The sequence below is a fragment of the Canis aureus genome, chromosome 16 (assembly GCF_053574225.1).
Source record: "Canis aureus isolate CA01 chromosome 16, VMU_Caureus_v.1.0, whole genome shotgun sequence".
NCBI lineage: Eukaryota > Metazoa > Chordata > Mammalia > Carnivora > Canidae > Canis > Canis aureus.
In genome coordinates this window covers 55,746,748-55,767,070 of record NC_135626.1, presented here as the reverse complement: position 1 = coordinate 55,767,070, position 20,323 = coordinate 55,746,748, and the positions used below count along the sequence as shown (strand labels likewise).

At 52.0% G+C, this 20,323-nt stretch overlaps 1 protein-coding gene across 1 annotated transcript in view; it reads left to right on the top strand.

Moving 5' to 3' along the window:
• The window catches only part of LOC144286245 (uncharacterized), a 176,316-nt gene that overhangs the window by 152,025 nt on the left and 3,968 nt on the right, over nucleotides 1-20,323 (top strand). Inside the window, exons 3-5 of the mRNA XM_077852452.1 lie at nucleotides 1,357-5,131; nucleotides 13,095-13,333; nucleotides 13,497-13,565. The gene's annotated coding sequence lies outside the window, so the exon portion shown is untranslated. The remainder of the gene's footprint in view (nucleotides 1-1,356; nucleotides 5,132-13,094; nucleotides 13,334-13,496; nucleotides 13,566-20,323) is intronic.

Here is a 20,323-nt window from a genome sequence, read left to right as displayed (position 1 = left end):
GTCTCCCTGGGGAAAGGCTCCTGCTGGCCCTCTGTCTGTGCGGCTGCTGCCCCGCAGGGAAAGGCAACCAGAGGAAAGTTAGCAGAACTTCGGGGCTGCGCAGGGTGTGTGCGGGTCCAAAGGAGAGAGTGTCTGGAGAGCCCAGGTGACACCTGGGTGAGACTCGTGGTTTCCTCTTGGCCACCAATCAGAGAGCCTCTCGGGGCTCCAGAGCCCCCCTGTCTGGGCATGCTGGCTGGCTTTTTGTGGGTCGGTGGCTCTCCCACGCAGGCCCCCCTCTGGCAGCTGTCCCAGGAGCGATGTCTCCCCCCACCCTGGCTGCGACCTCCTCCTGCCTCCGACAGCGGGTGCCTCGTCTCTGGATGTCACGGCAGCCGCACACATCCCTGCTGGGGGATGTAGCCAAAGCCTGCAGGAAGGAGAACACCCCTGCACCCTCATGGGTCTGCAGAGGGGTGGGCAGGGGTTGGCCTAGAGTCTCCAGGGCAGGTCCCTCAGATACCGACCCGCTCCTGGCCCGGCCTTGGTCCGTGTGCCCTGCCTCCCACGGCCTACGAGGATGGGGCTCAGCTGTCTGCTTTAGGTCCGTGTCCACAGCATCTCGCCGGGGCTGGTCCTTGGGGATCCGTGGATTTGCAGTTGTCCACGTTACTCCTCAGGGGCTGATGGTGATCGCCCCCATCCTGAGGCCTGGGGCATCCGAGCCTGCGAGCGGGCCCCTTGCTGGCCTCGCTGGGCCTCGTCGAATTCACGATGGGGCATTTGGTGGTGCTCACCATGTTTGCCGCTCAGAAATGGGGGTCCTCGGCGGTGGTGGGGGGGTGGAGAGAGTATGTGGAGCTAAGTCCACCTTGGTTTATTTGCCGTCAGCGTTAGGAAAGCACGTGTGTTAAGCCGCGTCTTCTCATTTCCTCCAGGAGACCCCATCCGTGCTGGGTAATCTAACTAGTCGTTAGGGGACTTGTGGGAACACACAGTAGCCCCCAGGTAACGTGAACATTAGGATAGGGAGCAGGCCCTTGCCGTCCTGAGAACCCCGGCACCCTCCCTCTGTGCCTCAGTTTCTCCAGTCTAGAAGGTGGGTGACCTAACCCCACCCTGCTCCCTGCACTGAATCTCACGGACCGTGTAGCGACACGCTGAAATGCAGAGGCTTCCCCTTCCATCGGGCCGGCTATATTCAGCGTTTTGTGGGTTTTTTTGTTTGTTTGTTTAAATAAGCTATGGGTATAGCAGTGAGATCTGTGCGGTGGGGGTTCCTGGTGATAACTCAGCGTGGGGGTTGGGGGGGAGTTTCTTGAGTGATATAAATAGGCCTTCCTTTGTTTTTGTTTTTTGTTTTTTTTTTTGTCTTAGGTCAAACAGTGCTTTTCGCACCGTGGGTTCTGCTCCCCGGCTAGAACGTCATGGACTGAAGACAGGAGAGTCAAGCTCACCGTTGAAGGAGCAGAAGCAGAATCTAACTCTGATGCTCTGTTTCGGTCCGGTCCGCAGACCAGAAAAGGAGAGCCCGGGGCTGCCCTTCCTCGCTCCCTCTTGCCACCAGGAAGCTGGGGGGCGGGAGGGCGACATATGCCATCGGGACCTCGCAAAGGACCCAGCTAAGATGGGACCATCTCTTAAGAGGCGAGGGCTCTGGATCTGATTAAGAATTCTTATTTTGGAGAAGGAAGAAATGTCTGGATTTGAGAAGACACTGGAGGAGGAAGCAGAGACCCTTGCACCGAGGAACAGTCTACGTATGGACCTGCCTGAACTGAAGGCGACCCACAGCATCGTCACAGACCCCGTCCTTCCTTATGGCAAACACTTCCTCAGCTGCTGCCTGCCCTTAAGACACCCCCACCCCCAAAGCCCAGGAACCAAAGGGCTTTCTTTCTACCACACCCTCTCTTGCCCCCCAGCTCCCCCATCTGCTGTGCCTTTGGCCTCCTCAATTCTTGTTTGCTCCATTATCTTCCAGCCGGATACAGAGTGAATTGTTAACCACACTTAGGTCAAATGGGATTTTAATTTTTGTTCCTGTTCCTTCTAAAGAGGCCAGCGTTTGTGTTGCTATGTGAGCAGCATTGGAAGAGAACGTCCCCTCGCGTACTGGGGATCTGTCTGGCCCCTCAGGTCCCAGAGCGACGCAGGGCGGTGCAGAAGTTCCTCGGGATCTCAGGGGTCAGGGACATAGGAGGGGGCTCCTGTAGGGGAGCTGGGGCCCTCCGTGTCAGGCTCTCTTTTGCTAGGATCACCCATAAGAGCAAAACCCGAAAGCTGCGTGGTCATCCCAGCTGTCTTCTGTTTTGGGAAAACAACAACAACAACATCTTTTTGATGCATTATTGACACAGTATTATATTCGTTTCCCAGCTGTCTTCTGCTGACACGGAGGCACAGTCAGCTGTGAAGACCCCCGTCTCTCAGGTGGCAGTGGGGGTCCCCGCCAGAAGGTGCGGACTACGTGACTACCAGAGTTGGTGTAGCCACGTTGAAGACTCTCTTGGCCTCGGTTGCTGATGACGCTCCTGACAGCAGATCGGGTCCCTCGAAACACGAGTCCTGTTGGTTCTTCCACTCTGACGCCACCGCGCACGTGGGCTGAAAACACTTGTAGTTTCGACCTTGCTCCAAATTGCGGAGCCAAAGATGTCCGTACGGTTCTGCTTCTAAAACAAATGGATGGTGTTTGCTTTTGTAGAAAGAATTAAAGCCATGCACACACACACTTTTATATCTTCTCCTTGTTGTAGGTGATGTTTTTCTGTGACTTCAGTGTCTGCTAATGGGGCCCTTCTGGCCTCTCAGATTCCCCACAAAATGAGTGAGGAGAACCTCTTGAGGATGTGTCGTGCTGTTGAAATGTGAGGCTTGTTTCTGGGCCTTTGCCTTCCTTCCTTGACATGCACACAGACTCGTCATGCTGGTTAGATTCCTTCAGGTTTCAAGGAACAGAGACCCACTTGTAGCACCTCCACCAACGTGAACGTATTCCAAGTTGCTCTGGAAGTAAGGTAGACAGGAAACAGCCTGCTCAGCAGCTGCCAGGCAAGGCCTTTCTAGAAGCCCAACATCATCCAAAACATCCATTCGGCTAGGTAGTTTCCAGGAACGGCAAGAATCTGACGCCATTGGTCATTTTGATCCTCTGCTCAGCACCCGGACCCACTGCTCCTGATTCTAGAATTGTACTGTGATGATGAGCTGACGGAGGTAGCTGCCCCTATTTGCCCAGGGCTGAGAGGTGTCCCAGGACACATGACGTTCAGTGATAAACCTGGGACAGTCCTGGGCAAACCAGAACAATTGGCCACCCTACTGGGTGGCTTGATGACATCGCCTCTACCGCCACCTTACCTGCTGCTCCTAATTAGCCTGGCCAGCTGCCATTCGGAATCCCTGCGTCTGACCACATCATGGACCGCTGGGCAGGCTGCGGATGGATGGCAGTGGGTTGTGGCCGGTCTTGACCACCTCAGGTGTTTCCCGGGTAGTAGGGTTGTGTGATATCGAATAAAAACCTGGGTATAACAAACCAGCTGAGACTACTGCCTTCAGAAGAAGTGCTGTGGGTAGTGGAGACGGGAGCCATACCGGGTATCAGGGACTCCTCTCCGATACAGTCCTACTTAAAAAAAAGTGAAGCCGACTTCTCTTATTAAGGACAAACTAATTCATGAGGAACCAAAAACTAACAGCCACTGTGAACCGGGAACGGCCTAGGCTGCGTGTGCATGTGCGTATGTGAGAGACACGTGTGTACCACGTAGAATAAGCCAAGAAGAAAATTCTGCGTCTTTGCCAGAGTCGGAGAGCACGAGCTAGAAATCAGCGGGATGGTGCTGTCTACAGAGCAACAGAGCTGGCTGGAGGATTTCCTGAAATTCCTTTGAACTCTAGGATTCTTTGAAATATCAAGGGCCTGTAAATTGGGCCTAAGTGTGTACTTGCCCTCCAAAGTCTCCTAGATAACCTACGAGTTCGACTCCGATCGTGTTGAATGGGACCTCCCAGCTCACTCTTACCTTTCCAGACACTGACTTTACCTGGGATAAAGGAGCGGAACGTGGTGGTGGTCGTGGGCGGCGGAGGACGGGACGGGCAGGCTGTACCTGCCCAATTCTTGGTGTTCTCGACAAGTAAGAACGATCTGAAGGCAAATTACAGGTTCTTTTCAGGTGAGTGGAAGCCAGGCTTCCAGGATTACATGCCGTCCTGAAGTTGTTGCTTCTTGTCAGGGGATCAGGTCTCCATCTTTCCTGTTGAAAGACGGGCATGAGCGTCTGCCTTCCAGTGCCGAAGGCGCTGGAACTGGAGCCTTCAGCTCATCCCACTCCTCCTGCATGCTGCGGCCACACGGTGACCTGCTGCGGTGGAGATGAGCCTGTGCACATCTAGAAACCAGCCCAGCTCCTTGGGTGCTGCTTTCCTTTTTAAAAAAAAAAAAAAAAAAAAATGAACTCATTTCTGACGTTCCCTTCATTGTGGAGCCACGTACAGGCTTTGGTTCCAGAAGAAGTCTCACTGTTGTGCCAAAAGCAACGATCTCCTCTTTCCCTCTCTCTCTTATCATCTCATCCACACAGAATCACGGAATCCGAGCGTTCAAAGTGGTCTAATAGCATCACCTTTATCTAGATTTACCTGTGACTGAGGCAGGAATCCCCTTTCCGACATCTGATGAGGGGACGGGTCACCTAGACCGGGGAAGGCAGGCTTTTTGGCAGAGCCAGAGAAGGCGGACGGTGAGAGAGGGGTGAGCGATACTCAGCCCGGTAGGGGAAGCAGTAGGATTGTGAAGAACAGTTCCTTGGCTGCCAAGAGACCATGGATGTCAACTTCTTAATGAGATTTTGGGCCAGATGCGCTTTGCCTCTGCCCCAGCATGTATGAGTCTCTTACTTCTGCATCCAGCGTGTCTTCTGCCGATAAAAAGCATAGAGTGGAGAGACAAGGACACCTGAGGTTTTGTCTCCAAAATCCCATCATCTTCGTTCTTTCCCTGTAAAACGGAGGCGTCGGGCCACATGATCCCAGAAGCCTCTTCTGTCTCTGACATTGCGATGCTGCCCTATTTAACCGAGTCCACGACTTGAAGATTTGTTTTTTGCTCCGTGAGGGACGAGTAAATCAGATGTTGCCCAAGGTATGGTGGAAAGGCCTCTCATCCATGTGCTGAACATACTCATCTTGCTGCAATTCATTATGAACATAACCTCAAATTAGCGCCCTGCCCCAAGATTTTGTTCAGGCTTCCCTGTGAGATTTTCCCATGGCATCGAAACTTGGCCTGCAGGGACCTTTTTATCCTCTTCTAACCCTGGTGTTGATGGAGAGATGGGAGATTCCAGTGGTGAGGTACAGCCCTCTGCTCGGAGGAGTATGGTTTAAAGGGCATAGGGGTGACCTTGGGAGTGACCACTGACCTTGAACCAGACTCTCATGCCAGGCTGGTGGGAAGCAGGGCTGGCTCCCCCTACCTCTGCTTCAGGGCCAGACCTTCTGTGCCCAGATTGACGAGAGCCCTGAACTGCGGCGAGTCTGCAAATCTGTACTCTAGTCCTACCTTAGCTAGAGCCCCAAGGTCCTTTTCTGTGGGTTTCAATTTTCTCATCTACAAAGCAAGAGAGAGGGAAGGGGAAATGGGGGGCTGTGGGTGATCCTCCAAGGTCCTCCCCAGGTGTCAAGTTCTTAGCCTTGCCCGACCCAGCGGTGATGCCCGCCTGTTCTCGGACGAGTGGCTCCTCTCCTTTTGTCTTCGGCTGCACAAGCCAAAAACAGGGCCGTCCCGGGAAGTCCATTACCAAAGAATACTTCAAAGCTGTTTGCACTCGTTGTCAGTTGCAGTGAACTTGAGTTTGTTGAGGGAGAAGGCAAATAGACATATAGATTGATGACAGGCACGGGGAAGGGGGACTGCTATTTGCCCGGGGTGACAAGGAGGGGGAGGAAAAAAAAAAAAAACCCTGCTTCTAGTTTTGACCAATAAATAAAAACTGGGAGCTCTGCGTGGCCACAACTGGAGGGGATTTATTAGTTTGCTTAGTGAAAGACAAATATTAAGTCTTAAGTTGACCCGTCCTGGGACCTGCCTTTTGGCTTTTGTAGGCCATCCGGCCCCGATCACTGTGTACCTCGGGTTATCAAGTTCTGTCAAAGGTTTTTTTTTTTTTTTTTTTAAATTGTTTTCCATCTCCTTCCCTTTCTTCACTCCTTTACCTGCCTTCCCCCACTGCGATCGTAACTCAGGGCTGGGTTTTAAAGAGGTGGTTGGAAGACACGTTGTCACGGTGTCCTGTTCACGAAGCTGGCTGTGTTCTAGGCTCTCGCTGGCCTAGGAACCAAACAGCTGCTGGTGCGGAGGCTCAGGGAGGGTCCTGAGCCTACCAGGTGGTCCTTGTGGGTCCCCACCCATCCCTGGTCCTGAGCGTAAGTATGGGCATCAGAAAAAAGAGGCACATCCCCTATTTCTGTATGGTGTAACCTTTCCTTCCTGTGTGATTCTTCTTGCTGAGCAGTGACCGGTGATTTCAGCCAGAGGCATTGAAAGGTGAGCTGCTGAAGGTAGCGCCGTGAATGCTAATTGGGGTCAGACCAGGGCTTGTCACCATCCAGGGAGTGAAATGTCCAGCCCAGAGGGGCTGGACAGGCCCTCCGTCTATCCAGTTTCCAAGGATGAGCTGCAATGAAGCTAAACCACATGGAACGTTCTTTACCCTTGGCCTCACACATCCTCAGTGCAAAGCCAGTCTACTCAGGCATTGAGGTTCTCGGGTCCGCAGGCCTCATGGGTGCTGCTTGCTAGCACCCACCACTCTGGGGTGCAACCCACCAGAGCACCCTGCTCCATGTCAGCCCCTAAGTTCCCTGGCTGGCCACCCTGGCATCTCAAGGGCCAGTTCAGGATATAATGGTTACACCACCACTACTCCGGTAGCCAAGAGTTGGGAATGTTCTGGAATTGCTTAATTAAGAAAGTTCCTTTCACATTCCAGTGGTGATTTTTGATTGAACTCAGCAGGATTTTTAATCCTCTGGCAATTCTTCCTGGATGAGTCTATTTTTAAAAAAGGTCACTGTTGGGTACCCAGGCTACTGAAGTCCTACTAGTCCTTCAAGGCACAGCTCCAAGTCTCCCTTCTCTGGGATGCCTTCCTGAATTCCTTCTTCCCTCTCGACCAGGCACATGTTCTTTTAAAGCATCTGGCACTGGATAGGGCCTCAAAAAAATGCTGACCCCTCCTTCCCGGACCACAGTACTTTTTCATTTGTTATTTACTGTGCTGACACTGAACTTGTTTTAACTACCCCCCTTCTCCCCAACCCTCCCTCCCCTGGGAACTGGGTCACTCCTTATGCATTGAAATTTATCCCTGAGATGCCCACTCATGTTCATGATCACATGGCAGGCACTGTGATTTGACATTTAATCCCCAGAAAACAGAATCCCATGGATCAATCACTTGGACCCAGTCTTGTGTGTGAGGGATCAAAACCAAGGTCATTACGGGGCCTCAACTTCAGAGCTCTTCAGTTGTGGCACGGCCGTTTGAACACGGTAGATGTGCAAGAAGGATGTTGGGTTGACTTTTTCCTACTAATGACCTGTGGCTGGGTGTCCCACCAATTTTGCCGGTTTCTTGTTCGCCCACTATTCATCAGTGACATGTTTTCTGAACAGTGAAGATGTGCTTGTTGCGTGATGGGTTGATTTCTCTGCAGAAACTTTTCTTGAAATAGAACGTGTCTGGTTTTCGCTGATTATTTGAGAGCTAGGTTCATTTTTATTTTTTTTTTTTTATTTTTTTTTTTTTTGCTAGGTTCATTTTTAAGATAGGAATGAGGAATGAGAAATTGAAACTCAAAAGTTTAGGTCAAAATTTCTGAAGAACTTCACGGTGTCTGATAGGAGAAACGCAGAAGGAAAAGTACTCACATGTGAGATGCTCCCTGCCTTCGGGATCTTACAGACTTAATCACATTTGCCAGATGAACTCTGTGAGGATTCCTGGAGAATCTGGGTGGATAATGCAAACTTCCCCAGTAAGTCCCGGGCAGAGACGTTGGGTGATGATGGGCAGATCCCCTGCTACAGGGGATGGGCCTGGGTTCAAGGACTGACCACCTGGGGACAGAAGGCAAAGACAGAAGAGGTGTCCCTCAAAAGCAAGCAGGCTCAGGGAGAGAAGGGCCTGTTCCCATTAGCTCTCTGATTAACTACCTCTCCCAAGGGGAAGAGCAAAGGAAGGAAAAGGGAGCGGCAGAGATTTATGTGGGAGGTCCACCTTCTTTAGGAAGAGAAGAACTCAAAGTCCGCCCCCTCATCTTCTCACTTAGTACAAACCAGTAGAATTAGGGTTTGGGACAAAGGGGATGCCATCTGTAGCCTGCGGTCACCTGGCATCCGTTTCAGACATTTGAGAGATGATAGGACGTTTGGCTGAGAAAAATCAGGCAAGTCAGGAAGCAATCCGTACGTCCGGTGTTCTAGAGTGCTTTACGATTCAAACTTTCTCATCTGAATCTCACTTTGCGAGAGGTATTGAGACCTCGTTGTTACAGGGGGGGATGCAAAGCTGAGGGGGTCAGTGACTCGCCGTGGAGCACACCCCATAAGGACCCTGCCCTCCGCGCCCTGTTGCACTTTCTCGGGAGGGACGGAAAATGCAAGCCGCATCGGTCCCAGTTGGCTGCTGTAACAAAACAGCCCAGATCTCCAAGTTTTTCCCATTTACACCTCGGTGGTATATGAGGAGGCAGTGGTGGGGGCAGAAGGCTCTTTTTCGTGCAGAAATTCAGGGAGTCTGGTGCCTACTTTAGGACCCAGGCACCCTAAAGAGAGGCTAGATGGAACCACCTCTGGCTCAGACCAGCTGGGCCCGAACCATCCCGCCCACTCTAGCCGTGAGACCTCCAGGGGGTAGCGTAGCCTCCCTGGGCCTCAGTTTCCTTATCTTTAAACTGCTCCATGAGGTGGTAGCAAGGCATACGTGAGTTATCACGGGCACGGCACTTCGAACAGTGCCAGGAACTCAGCGTTCAGGCAGCGAGCACTCTGTACTCCAGACATGGAGCCGAGTGCCCGCCTGCCATGACTCTTGGCCCAGACGATCTCTGTGCCTGGATGGGAAGAGAAACTTCATATAACCCCACCACCGAGTCTGCATTTTCCTGATGTGGCAGGGCGTCGCTGATTCTCCCTGGCCGTGAGCATGCTCTTTGTTTGGCCTGTTTGGTTTGGTCCTGGGGGTAATGCTGGGCTGCGGGCCAGGAGTGTTGATGTGGATGACGTCTGGACCCCGAATCTAGGAAAAGTGGTTCTCCTTCCTGGGCACGCTCAACACCACAGTCCCTTCAACCGAGTCGAATACCAGTCACGCTGTGTCTCCCAAAGGCCACGTTCTCTCCATGCTCTGCCCGTGGCCTCTACTGACCCCAGGGCCTCTACCGAATACTCCATTAGACACACACGTTGGGCACCTGAGGTCCCCCCTGTTGCCTCCCACACGAGGAGCGGAGAAAAGAGCCCCCCTCACCAGCTGGACGGGTTTCCATACCTAGACTTCAAATCACACCCTTCTTCCCTTCGGACCAGCAAGCTCCTCTCTCGGACCCCCGACTGGGCGTGGGTTCCTGCAACTGGGAGACCTCGGCGGCCCAGAATTCTGGCAGCAGCTCAGCCTGTTCCGTCCTTGGCTCCCCTGGCACCGCTGGAGAATGGAAAAGCCGGTCTGTTTACAGGACACGGGGCCAGAACAGCATTAAAAACTAAGGAGCAAATAAAATGTTGTAAACAAATTTCCTTTCCAGTAAGGATCACTCCTCTCGCCCCCGGTCCTCCAACACGAACCATTTTTCTCATGTGTTTGGATAAACTTTCATCCTGTGCAATTACCATTCCCAGGGAGGGGCCGCCTATTTCCGTTGGCTATTTATTTTTATTTTGACCCTGCCTCTGCCTCTTGAGCATCACACACCTAATAGTAAAGAAAATAAGCTCCCTATCGGGGCCCTGGGAGCAGCTCTCCCCTCGGCCCGCCGGAGTGCTCCTCTTCCCTCCCAGCACAGCCTCACCCCGCGACCTCACCTCGGCGGTGGGCGCCGGCTGGACGGCTGGATGCCCTGCTCCTCCAGGAGAGCCGGTGGCATTGGCTAAGCGCGGAGGAAGGAGGCGAGGAGGTGAAGCAGAGGAGCGGGAGGGGTCCACACGCAGGCTGGAACAGCTGCACAGCGGCTGGGTGTGGGTGACCGTCGCGCCGCAGAAGCTCTTCTGCACGAATCCCCCTCCTGAGTTTTTGTGTGAGCAGAAAGCCACTGATCTCAGGTTTCCTGACCCCAGCAGGTAGCTTATTGTAAAACGGTTCATCCGGAGGGGGAGAAAATACCTTGTCGCAGCATTTCGATTTTTTTTTTTCTTGGACTGAACAAGATTTGTGACAAAGGAAATAGAGAAGAATAGCTTCTTTCTTTCTCTTTCTTTCTTTTTCTTTCTTTCTTTCTTTCTTTCTCTTTCTTTCTTTTTCTTCTTCTTCCTTTCTTTCTTCCTTCTTTTCCCCTCCCTCCCCTCCCCTCCCTTCCCTTTCTTTCCTTCTTTTCTTTTTCTTTCCTTCCTTCCTTCCTTCCTTCTTTCCTTCCTTCTCTTCCTTCCCTTCCTTTCCCTCCTTTCCCCTTCCCTTCCCTCCCCTCCCTTCCCTTCCCCTTCCCTCTCCTTCCTTTCCCTTCCTTTCTCTCCCCTCCCCTCCCCTCCCCTTCCCTTCCCTTCCCTTCCCTTCCCTTCCCTTCCCTTCCCTTCCATTCCCTTCCCTTCCCTTCCCTTCCCTTCCCTTCCCCTTCCTTCCTTCCTTCCTTCCTTCCTTCCTTCCTTCCTTCCTTCCTTCTCTTTCTTTCTTTCTTTCTTTCTTTCTTTCTTTCTTTCTTTCCTTCCTTCCTTCCCTTCCTTTCCCTCCTTTCCCCTTCCCTTCCCTCCTCTCCCTTCCCTTCCCCTTCCCTTCTCCTTCCTTCCTTCCCTTTCTTTCTTTCCTTCCTTCCTTCCCTTCTTTTCCCCTCCCTCCCCTCCCCTCCCTTCTCTTTCTTTCTTCTTTCTTTCTTTCTTTCTTTCTTTCTTTCTTTCTTTCTTTCTTTCTTTTTCTTTCTTTCTTTCTTTCTTTCTTTCTTTCTTTCCTTCCTTCCTTCCTTCCTTCCTTCCTTCCTTCCTTCCTTTCTTCCTTCCTTCCTTCCTTCCTTCCTTCCTTCCTTCCTTCTTTCCTTCCCTTTCTTTCTTTTTTTCTTTCCTTCCTTCCTTCTTTTCCCTTCCCTCCCCTCCCCCCTTCCTTCCTTCCTTCCTTCCTTCCTTCCTTCCTTCCTTCCTTCCTTTCTTTCTTTCCTTTCTTTCTTTCTCTTTCTTTTCTTCCTTCCTTCCTTCCTTCCTTCCTTCCTTCCTTCCTTTCTTTCTTTCCTTTCTTTCTTTCTCTTTCTTTTCTTCCTTCCTTCCTTCCTTCCTTCCTTCCTTCCTTCCTTCCTTCCTTCCTTCCTTTCTTTCTTTCCTTTCTTTCTTTCTCTTTCTTTTCTTCCTTCCTTCCTTCCTTCCTTCCTTCCTTCCTTCCTTCCTTCCTTCCTTCCTTCCCTTTCCCCTTCCCTTCCCTTCGCCTTTCTTCCTTCCTTCCTTCCTTTCTTCCCTTCTTCCTTTTTTCCTCTTTTTCCCCCTAGCTCTGAACTACACAAGATTGGAGAAAAAAACAAAACCAAAAAATTTCTCCCCACACAAACAGTTTTGAACAACGATGACTCTTGTTTGTAACCGTGCTGCGTTATTAAGGACCCCCGTCTGCATATTTCAAACCATCCCTCTGTTCTCCTCATTCCCCTCCACCCTCCGCCGTCCTGTGCTGGAGCGGAGGAGATACACCCCACGCTGTCAGCGATGCGTGTTGGTAATCCCCAGTTCCTGTTCAAGTTCACTTTCTACATTCCTTGCCTCCGCCTGGTTGGATGAGTTGATGTTCTTGGAGGTGCCGAGTTCAGAGAGGCCGCGAAGAACGGAGTGGCGTGACTCACGGACAAGTCATGGCATTGATTCGACTTCAAATTCCTTAAGATCCAACTCAGTGGAGGCACCAGGAAAGGGTCTGGGGTGGAGAGCGGGGTCTGCTACACCCCCACAGCTTCCCCATGGGCCCCCCGCCCGGCCTCCTCTGTTCTTCTTGACTGCCACCACCACACCCTTCTTCCAAAGATATCCTAGAGCTGGCCCAGGGTCCCCAGACCCAGGCTTGGTACCTGGGTTATGAGTTGGTGGCATGATGTAGGGGGAGGCTGGACACTCCCCTTTGGAATATGCAGGCCTTCTTCACAGCCGTGTCTTCTGAGGGGCTGAACGGTGTGATTCTTCTTCCAGAGAGTGTGAGAATCTCATTAATAAAACCTGGTTGACATTGGAATGATGCTGGGGTGTGCGTGTGAAAGAGTGACATGCACAGAACCGTGTGCTATACCCAGATCCACAAATGTGCCCCTGCTACCATGCTGGGTCGGCAGGAGCTTTGGGTAGACTTTTCCAGAATGGAGGAGGAAATGTCTCAGGATCCACCCCCAGTCTGGTGCCCAGGCCCCCTTGAGAGCAACAGTTGACTCTTTACACAAATTGGCATTCTACAATCTAAGGTGGTAGGAGAGAGACTGTTGTCATCATTCTCAGCCCTCGGTTTGGGGGAACGCCCAGGTTCAGGTGGGTCAGTGGAGCCCCCCAACCTCACTCCGCAAGCTACCAGTGAGCATTGATGGGAACCCTCTGAACCCCTGCCTGGAAGAGGGTCCCCCAGGTGCCTCCCAAGGTAAATGCAGGGAGAGGAGGCTGAAGAAAGCATCCGAGATGCCTGGGAGGGAGGAGGGGTCCAGCCCAGCAAAGTGCTACAGAGGCAAAATCCATTTGTGGTTCTTCGCGCCTGCCGTCAGGCTTGGCCGCTCCCGGGTCAAGATTGCTTTGAATAAGAGGCGCTGGGGGGCAGACCAGCCCTCTGTGGGGGGACGCCGGGCTCTCTGGGGAGGGGAAGACTTCATCCGGGCTGCGGCCCCGTTCTCAGTTCCGCTCTATTTAGAACTTTTTTTTTTTTTTTTTTTTTTGTGGAAAGCAGATTGCTGAGGAGGGAAGCAGCAGGCCAGTGGGGAAGATGATTCTGCGGTGCTTCCAGAATAGGGGGTGAGGCGGGGGAGGCAGAGAGAAAGGCCAGGACTTAGCTCCTGTGGACTGGCTCCGTGGGCTTCTCCCCTTCCTCCATCTCGGCCCATCACCCTCTCCTCCAGCCAGCACCCCGAGTCCAGGCAGACCTCGGAGGCCAAGCAGAAGCATCCGAAACTCTTTCTACTTGTACAGGTGAGACAGGCAAGCACTGTTTTTAATTCCATGCGTACATGCAACAGAAAACCCCGCTGCAGTAGACGTCCCCTTCTGTAGTGTGTATTGCGGAGTGGGACTCATGACACAGCAGGCCAGGCTGCCCGGGTGCAGAATGACGTGTGATGCGATTCCCTTCTAGAAACGTGGGCTGCCTGGGTTCAAGGTGATCCCAGAGCAACGTGGAGGAGCTCGCCAGCCAAGATGGCAGGTGAGGTGGTTGACGTTTTGCTTACGGGCCTTAGCTAACCTCCTCCTCCCACAAAGGGACAGGTGCATTGACTACAGATTAGGTCATTGGAGACTCTGTAGACCAAATGTGGTGGGTGGCCAAGGGGTTCTCTGAAAACGGTGTCTTTAAAAACCGTTCCCCGGGACGCCCGGGTGGCTCAGCGGTTGAGCATCTGCCTTGGGCTTAGGGCATGATCCTGGGGTCCTGGGATCGAGTCCCACATGGGGCTCCCCACAGGGAGCCTGCTTCTCCCTCTGCCTGAGTCTCTGCCTCTCTCTCTGTGTCTCTCATGAATAAATAAATAAAATCTTTAAAAATAATAATAATAAAAACCATCCCCCAATCCCCTGTCTTCTCCCTGGCCTTTGCCTTGCAAGAGAAACTTGGTGTCTCAGTAGTGACTCTCACGGGTCCTACACATGGCTCACTTTGGAGCCCAGTGAGACAGGTTGCTCGACCCCCTGGACATCCAGATGTCCCTTATCTGGAGAATTCTTCCTTGAAGTGGGTCATAGTCACTCACCTTCCCAGTCAAGGCAACTTTGAGACCAATGACAACTCTCCAGAGCTTTGGGAGCAGTGTGGCTCTGTACCTGCTTGTCAACAGACTTCATTCTTAGGGCTTCCTAACCGACAAGATCCTGGTCATGTTGGCCTGGGTACCAATGGGTGGCTTCCAGCTGAGGTCCTGGTAGGGCACAGCCATTAACCACCAGCACATTCAAATGCATGGGATGCTACGTTCCTTTCCAGCTGGCCCGCTGTCTGGCCCTCTGAGGCCCTACAGCGAGCTCATCTGTGACTTTCAAACTCAGCCGTGCTCCTGATTTTAACCAGCGGTCCTTGACCAGGAGTGACATTGCCCTCGATCCCCAGCCCTGGGGCCATGTGCAATGTCCAGAGACACTTTTGGTTTCATCGCCCGAGGGGAGGGTGCTATTGGCATTTAGTGGGTAGAAGCTGGCGGAGGCTACTAAAGATCTCTCAATGAACAGGACAGCCCCACCCCCTACAAAGTATTATCCAGCCCCAAATGTCAGTAGCGTTGGGCTTGAGAATCTGTGTTTTAAATCTGCTGCAGGGTTGAACCGTGCGCCAACCCCGGTCCCTTGCACCCCCACCCCACCCTCTCCGCATCGCTTTATTTACCAAAGGGGGAGAAAAACTCTGTTATTTTTTCCGAGTGCATTTCCACCTGTATCTTATCAAGAACCACCAAGTTCAGCACACCCTTGATTAGTCACTTCCATTAACAGTGTTGATTTTGGGGTTTGTGTTTATTTTTGAAACGTAGGCTCCTTCTCCCTGCCCTCTTCCTTACCCACCAGTGGTGTGCAGCCAGCTTCCCAGCACGGTCTTGTCCACACTTTCCTGGGCCATCCATAAGTGTCCTTGGCCAACTCCTGAGGATAGTGGCTCCTCCCCCTCCCTTCCTGGGGGTTAGGGGCAGTGGGGGGAAGGTTCTGCAACTCTCAGAGTTTCCCTTAAAGCGACAGTTGCCTCCCCTGCGACTTATTTCCCAGATACGCTTGAAACTCCTTTTCATTAGTGACTCCGTTGACCAACCGACCCGTGACAAAGCTGAGACTTTATTCAAACTAGCTGTCCACATTCCGTGAAACCAAAGACTCGCGGTGGTTTTTGTGCCTTGAGTCAGAGGCAAGGAGGTTTTTACTTTGCAGGGTCCATCCTGTCTCCCTGCACGCCTCCCCTCCTCTCTGCAGGCTGGTCTCTGGGCTATTATTTAAGTGTTTCTGGGTCATAGAGAACCGGTCCCTGTTCCTCCCCACTCGCCCACCCATTGACTCTTGGCACCTAGCACTCCATCCCCAGTTGGAGGGATTTCCAGGCCTATGGGCGAGTACCGAGGAGCTCAGAGATAACTCCATACAGGCTTCGGAGTGGTCCCTCTTTGACCGAGCACTGCCCAATGCCCCTCTCTCCTCTTTCCTGAGCTCCAGGAGCCAGAACCTTCCCGGAGGTGACTTACAGAACCTCTTAGCCCATGGAGACCCTCTCCATTCTGGTGGGTCTCATTGCTAGTCTTGTACAGATATTTGCAAAGAAACACTGACCCAAGGAAGCTTCGAGGCAGGCACCTGGTAGAGAAGGCCCAGAGTACCCTTCCTCCTTCCCCCACCCTCCTTCCTGGGACATTTATTTGAATACCACCACCAGGGAGAGGGCCACTTTGGGGTATTTATTTGTTTAAGCATGGGTGGTTCCTACAGAGGAGGGTGTCGGGTTTCAAGGTTGGAGGACCAATACAAACAGAGAATGGGTGGTCTGGAAAAAGAAGTGGGCAAGGGGCAGGGGGTGAGAGAACCCATTCGCCCTTTCAAGTTTGTAGGTGGAAATGCTGAATGAAGTGTGACCTTCTATGTGACCCAGTTATCTCTAAGACAGAGCAACTTGCCAGGGTGGGGGTGGGTGGGTGGGTGGGTGGGGGAGTGTGTGTTCAGACTCTGGGAGACCCTTTCCGTAGATTGCTGAAGAGTATTTGGAAATGGTCAGGCAATTACTTACATTCGCCAGGTCACTGTCAAAAACAAAACAAAATCAAAGACAAGATGAAGGAAAAATCCGAAGGGGAGGTGACGTCGCAGCTCTCTGGTCCCCAATATTCTGAAACCCAGCAGCAAGGAGCAATGGCAACCTAGCATGTGGCCTACCGTTCCAAAGTTCTCGACGACAGAATTGGAAGTTTGTAATGGCAGGCTCACCGTTAGACCTCACGGGTGGGATGCTGAAGAACTGGAGGGCTTGCCAGGAGGGAGCACTCCAGGGGAGGTTTTGGGGCCATGGCGTTGTCCAGTTAATGTGACTGTTAAATATAGGAGAGGCAGGAAGACAGTAGTGAGTGGCCACCATCTCCATGTCCTACCAGAGGAAAGACCAGGTACCTGGAGCAATGTGGAATGAGGTCAAACGCCAGAAATCCTCTCCTCATCCTGAGAGTGACAGCTCCAGAGAGCCCCTGGCATCACTTGTTTAAGAGTTGGACGGAGAGGACGGCTCTTTACCAAATCAAATCTTAAGGACTGTTTCCTCTGGATAAAAAAAAAAAAAAAAAAAAGACTCTCACTAGAGCTGCGCCAATCGGAGACCTTGTTAAAAATTAATGATGTGAGTACTCAGGTGTTTAGGGATGAAGGGTCTGGATGTCTGCAACTTACTCTGACATGCATTTAAAAAGCGAGATGGGTTGATGGATAGATCCGTGCATAGGTACGTGATGAAGCGAAACAGAGCAAAATCTTGACAATCTAAGTGGTGGGTGCGTGGGCCCAACATTTCTATACGTTTGAACATTTTCAAATAAAATATTGGAACAAAGTACCAGTCCCTGGGCCACCCATGGTGATTTTTTGCTTCAGTGAGATGGTGATGAGATCTAGGGATTTTTTTTAAGCATTGCAGGGGATTCTGATGAAGAGCCAAGTCTGGTCAGGCATCTGTGGGGTAGATTGCTATTCCTCCAATTGCTTGTGCACAGGAATCCCCTCGAGATCCTGTGGAAGCAGAGTCCGATCCAGCAGGTCCGGGGTGGGACCCGAGAGTCTGCATTTCTCACAAGCTCCCAGCTGAGGCTGATGCTGCCGGTGCACAGACCCCACCTTGGGTGGAAGAAAGAAGTGAGAGGACTCTCTGTGCTGCTTCCCATCCTCCACATGGACTTCACGGAGGAATCATCCGGGGAGCCTCAAAATCAATGCATGAGAGTCTCGCCCCCAGAGAGACCCCTCTGGTTTAAGAGATCTAAAAGCTCCTCAGGTGATTCTAAGGTGCAACTGCTGACTTAATGTCATGAGATGAATCCAGGGAATATTCAATTTTAGCAAATGGATTTTTTGCACGGTAAGACACTGAGGACCCTCATCACCAGGTGCACAGAGGCTCATCCCACAGCAATGGAAGATTCCAGATCACCCCCACCCCGGGATTCTTCTTAATTCCCCTCACGATGAGAACTGTTAGTGGCTGGCATTTATTGAGTGTCAGATGCTTTACATGGTTAGCCTCCATCATCCATGTACCACGGTGAGGCAGGCATTATTACTCATTAAATGTGGGGACATTGCGCTTGATTTGAGTTGAGTGGCTGGCCCAAGGTGACCCAGCCAATAAGTCAACGTGTTGGAAAACTATAGCCTGTGGTGCAAATCTGGCCAGCTGCCTGTTTTTATAAATAAAATCTCTCTCTCTCTCTCTCTCTCTCTCTCTAAGATCTGATTTTTAAGCAATCTCTACACCCAACATGAGGCTTGAACTCCCTGCCCGGAGATCAAGAGTCGCACGCTCCACCGACAGAGCCAGTTGGGCGCCCCTATAAATAGTTTTACCGGAACGCAGCCATGCCCGTTCATTTACGTATTGTGTCAGTTTTCATGCTACAGTGACAGAGTTAAGCATTTGCAACAGAGACCCCTCCACCCCCACCCCACCCCGTAGCCCCAGAGCCGAAAATATTTACTATCTGGCCTTTTTACAGTAGAAGTTGGCCGACTCTTGATGGATGGGTGAGTTAGCCAACCGGAGCCAGGGTGCAATCCTTGGCCGTGCTTTCGAGCAAGAGTAGCCCATGGAGGGTGAACCTGAACTCATGATCACTGCAGCTCGGGTTTCTGCTCAGACTTTCCACTTCGGTCCCGTGGCCTGCGTTTCGCTCCAAGGGTTCCTTGCTTCCTCTCAACATATTTTGATGCCAAAATTTCTGATCTGTTTTCTTAAGAGCAGGAGGTCTTGATCCCCAAGCCGGGGCCATCACACAGCTCTCTGCGGACCTGGGGTGAGGGAGGCCAGCTGCTGGCCACCTTCCACTCCCACACTGTGGGGGGCCTGCGTGGAAAAGCTCTGAGCCCCGCTGCTCCTCGCTCTGAGCCCCGCTGCTCCTGGGAGGTGGCAGCAGCAAGAGGCTTCCGTCCCATCCCATCAACCGTCCACCGTCCACCGGGAAGCCCTACCCAGAGGTCAGGAGGGAGGAGGGAGGGGAGGAAATGCCAATCAGTCCATCAAAGCCCCACCCTCCTGCGGCTTCTAGCCCTGTGAGGGAGGGGGCCGGAGTACCCTTGGCCCACCCCCAGGGGCCGAGGGCAGGGCAAACAGGGGAAGTGCATTTGGTAATGATTCTAGATTTCCTGTTTGGTTTCTGTCCAGGGGGCTTTGGGATATGCTAACTTGTATTATGTGTGTACACATGCACATTATGTTCCTCTTCTCTCAGGGTTTTTTTTTTTTTTTTTTTTTTTTTTCTCTTTGCAACTTCTTTCCTCTAGGGCTTGTTTGCATTTTTTTTTCTTTTTATTATTGTTAAATGGTGTGAGGCACTGCAATGGGCCAGTCCCCAGCCTCCTTTGGAGGGAAATTTGTGGAAAAGGAGAGGGGAGAGGTCAGGAGAGGCCAGGATAACCTGCCTGGATTCCTGGGGATTTGGCTTGGGTGCCATATAGATCCTGTGCCCCTTGGGCACACATGGTAGTAAAGAATTCATTTCGGTAAACATTTATTTAGTGCTTCCTGTGTGCATGGGATACGAAGATGCTGCAGACAGCCCAGTTTTGTCTTGTAAGAGGTCAAAGGCAAGGGGGGCTGGAGAGAGAAAGAGAGACAGAAACAGAGACAGACTGACTTTAAAGTAGTATAATAGGGATCCCTGGGTGGCGCTGCGGTTTAGCTCCTGCCTTTGGCCCAGGGCGCGATCCTGGAGACCTGGGATCGAATCCCACGTCAGGCTCCCGGTGCATGGAGCCTGCTTCTCCCTCTGCCTGTGTCTCTGCCTCTCTCTCTTTCTCTGTGTGACTATCATAAATAAGTAAAAATTACAAAAAGAATAAAGTAGTATAATAAATGTAAGTAGCAGAAACAGGCAGGGGCAGAGATTGGGGTTGGGGGCAGGTGGGTATGTCAGGATCGTTTTGCTCAGCTTTCTCTTCCTAGCAGGACTGTGCCCTAGTCTTGAAGATAGTGAGGCACCACCTCTCACCAAACAACCCACAAAGAAGTAATAAGGCCCGGCATCACCAGCCAGCTCCTTGCAGCGAGGCTGTATCCCAGTGTCTCCAAGTAAGGCCAACAGGCTCAGTGGTCACCATTTGCTCCCTGGGATGTCAGCCTCTGCCCCTGCAGGGCTGGGGGGCTGGGGGGCTGGGAGCCTGGGGCTCCTGGGAGGAAGAGCCTGTACTTCCTTGGGGGCACAGAGGTGACCTGCCTCCTTTTCATTAAGTGAGGACTTTGATCCCTCCAACGGGGAGGAAAAGAGAGGGCTCCTTTTCAACACCTTCCAATATCCTCCCCCCTTGCTGTGCCTGGCCCCACTGTCACCTCACCTTGAAGGAGACAGGATGTGTTTCCAGCTGGGCCCTTTCTCTTCACGATTTAGACTGGGAGCCAGTGAAGTTTATTATACTGATGTGGCTGATGCCAGGTGGCTCAGGTTGTCCCTGAAAGCAGCAGGTGGAGGGGGTGCGGCAGAGACATTGCCTCCCAAAACCCCTCCCTGGGCCACAGTACCTGTGTCACTCAGCCACGTTTCTGGGTTTCTGAGCTGGCAGGGAGAGGGGATCATGACCCCATTGTCATCTCCCTTCCTTCCCTTCTGTCCCTTTTCACCTGTTGGTCTACATGCTAAATGGTAAAAAATAAAAAGAAAATAAAAAATAAATTTAAAAAAAAATCCCGGGCAGGATGTTATGATACGTGAGTGTTTTCGATTGTGTGGGAACTCGCCACCTGAAGTC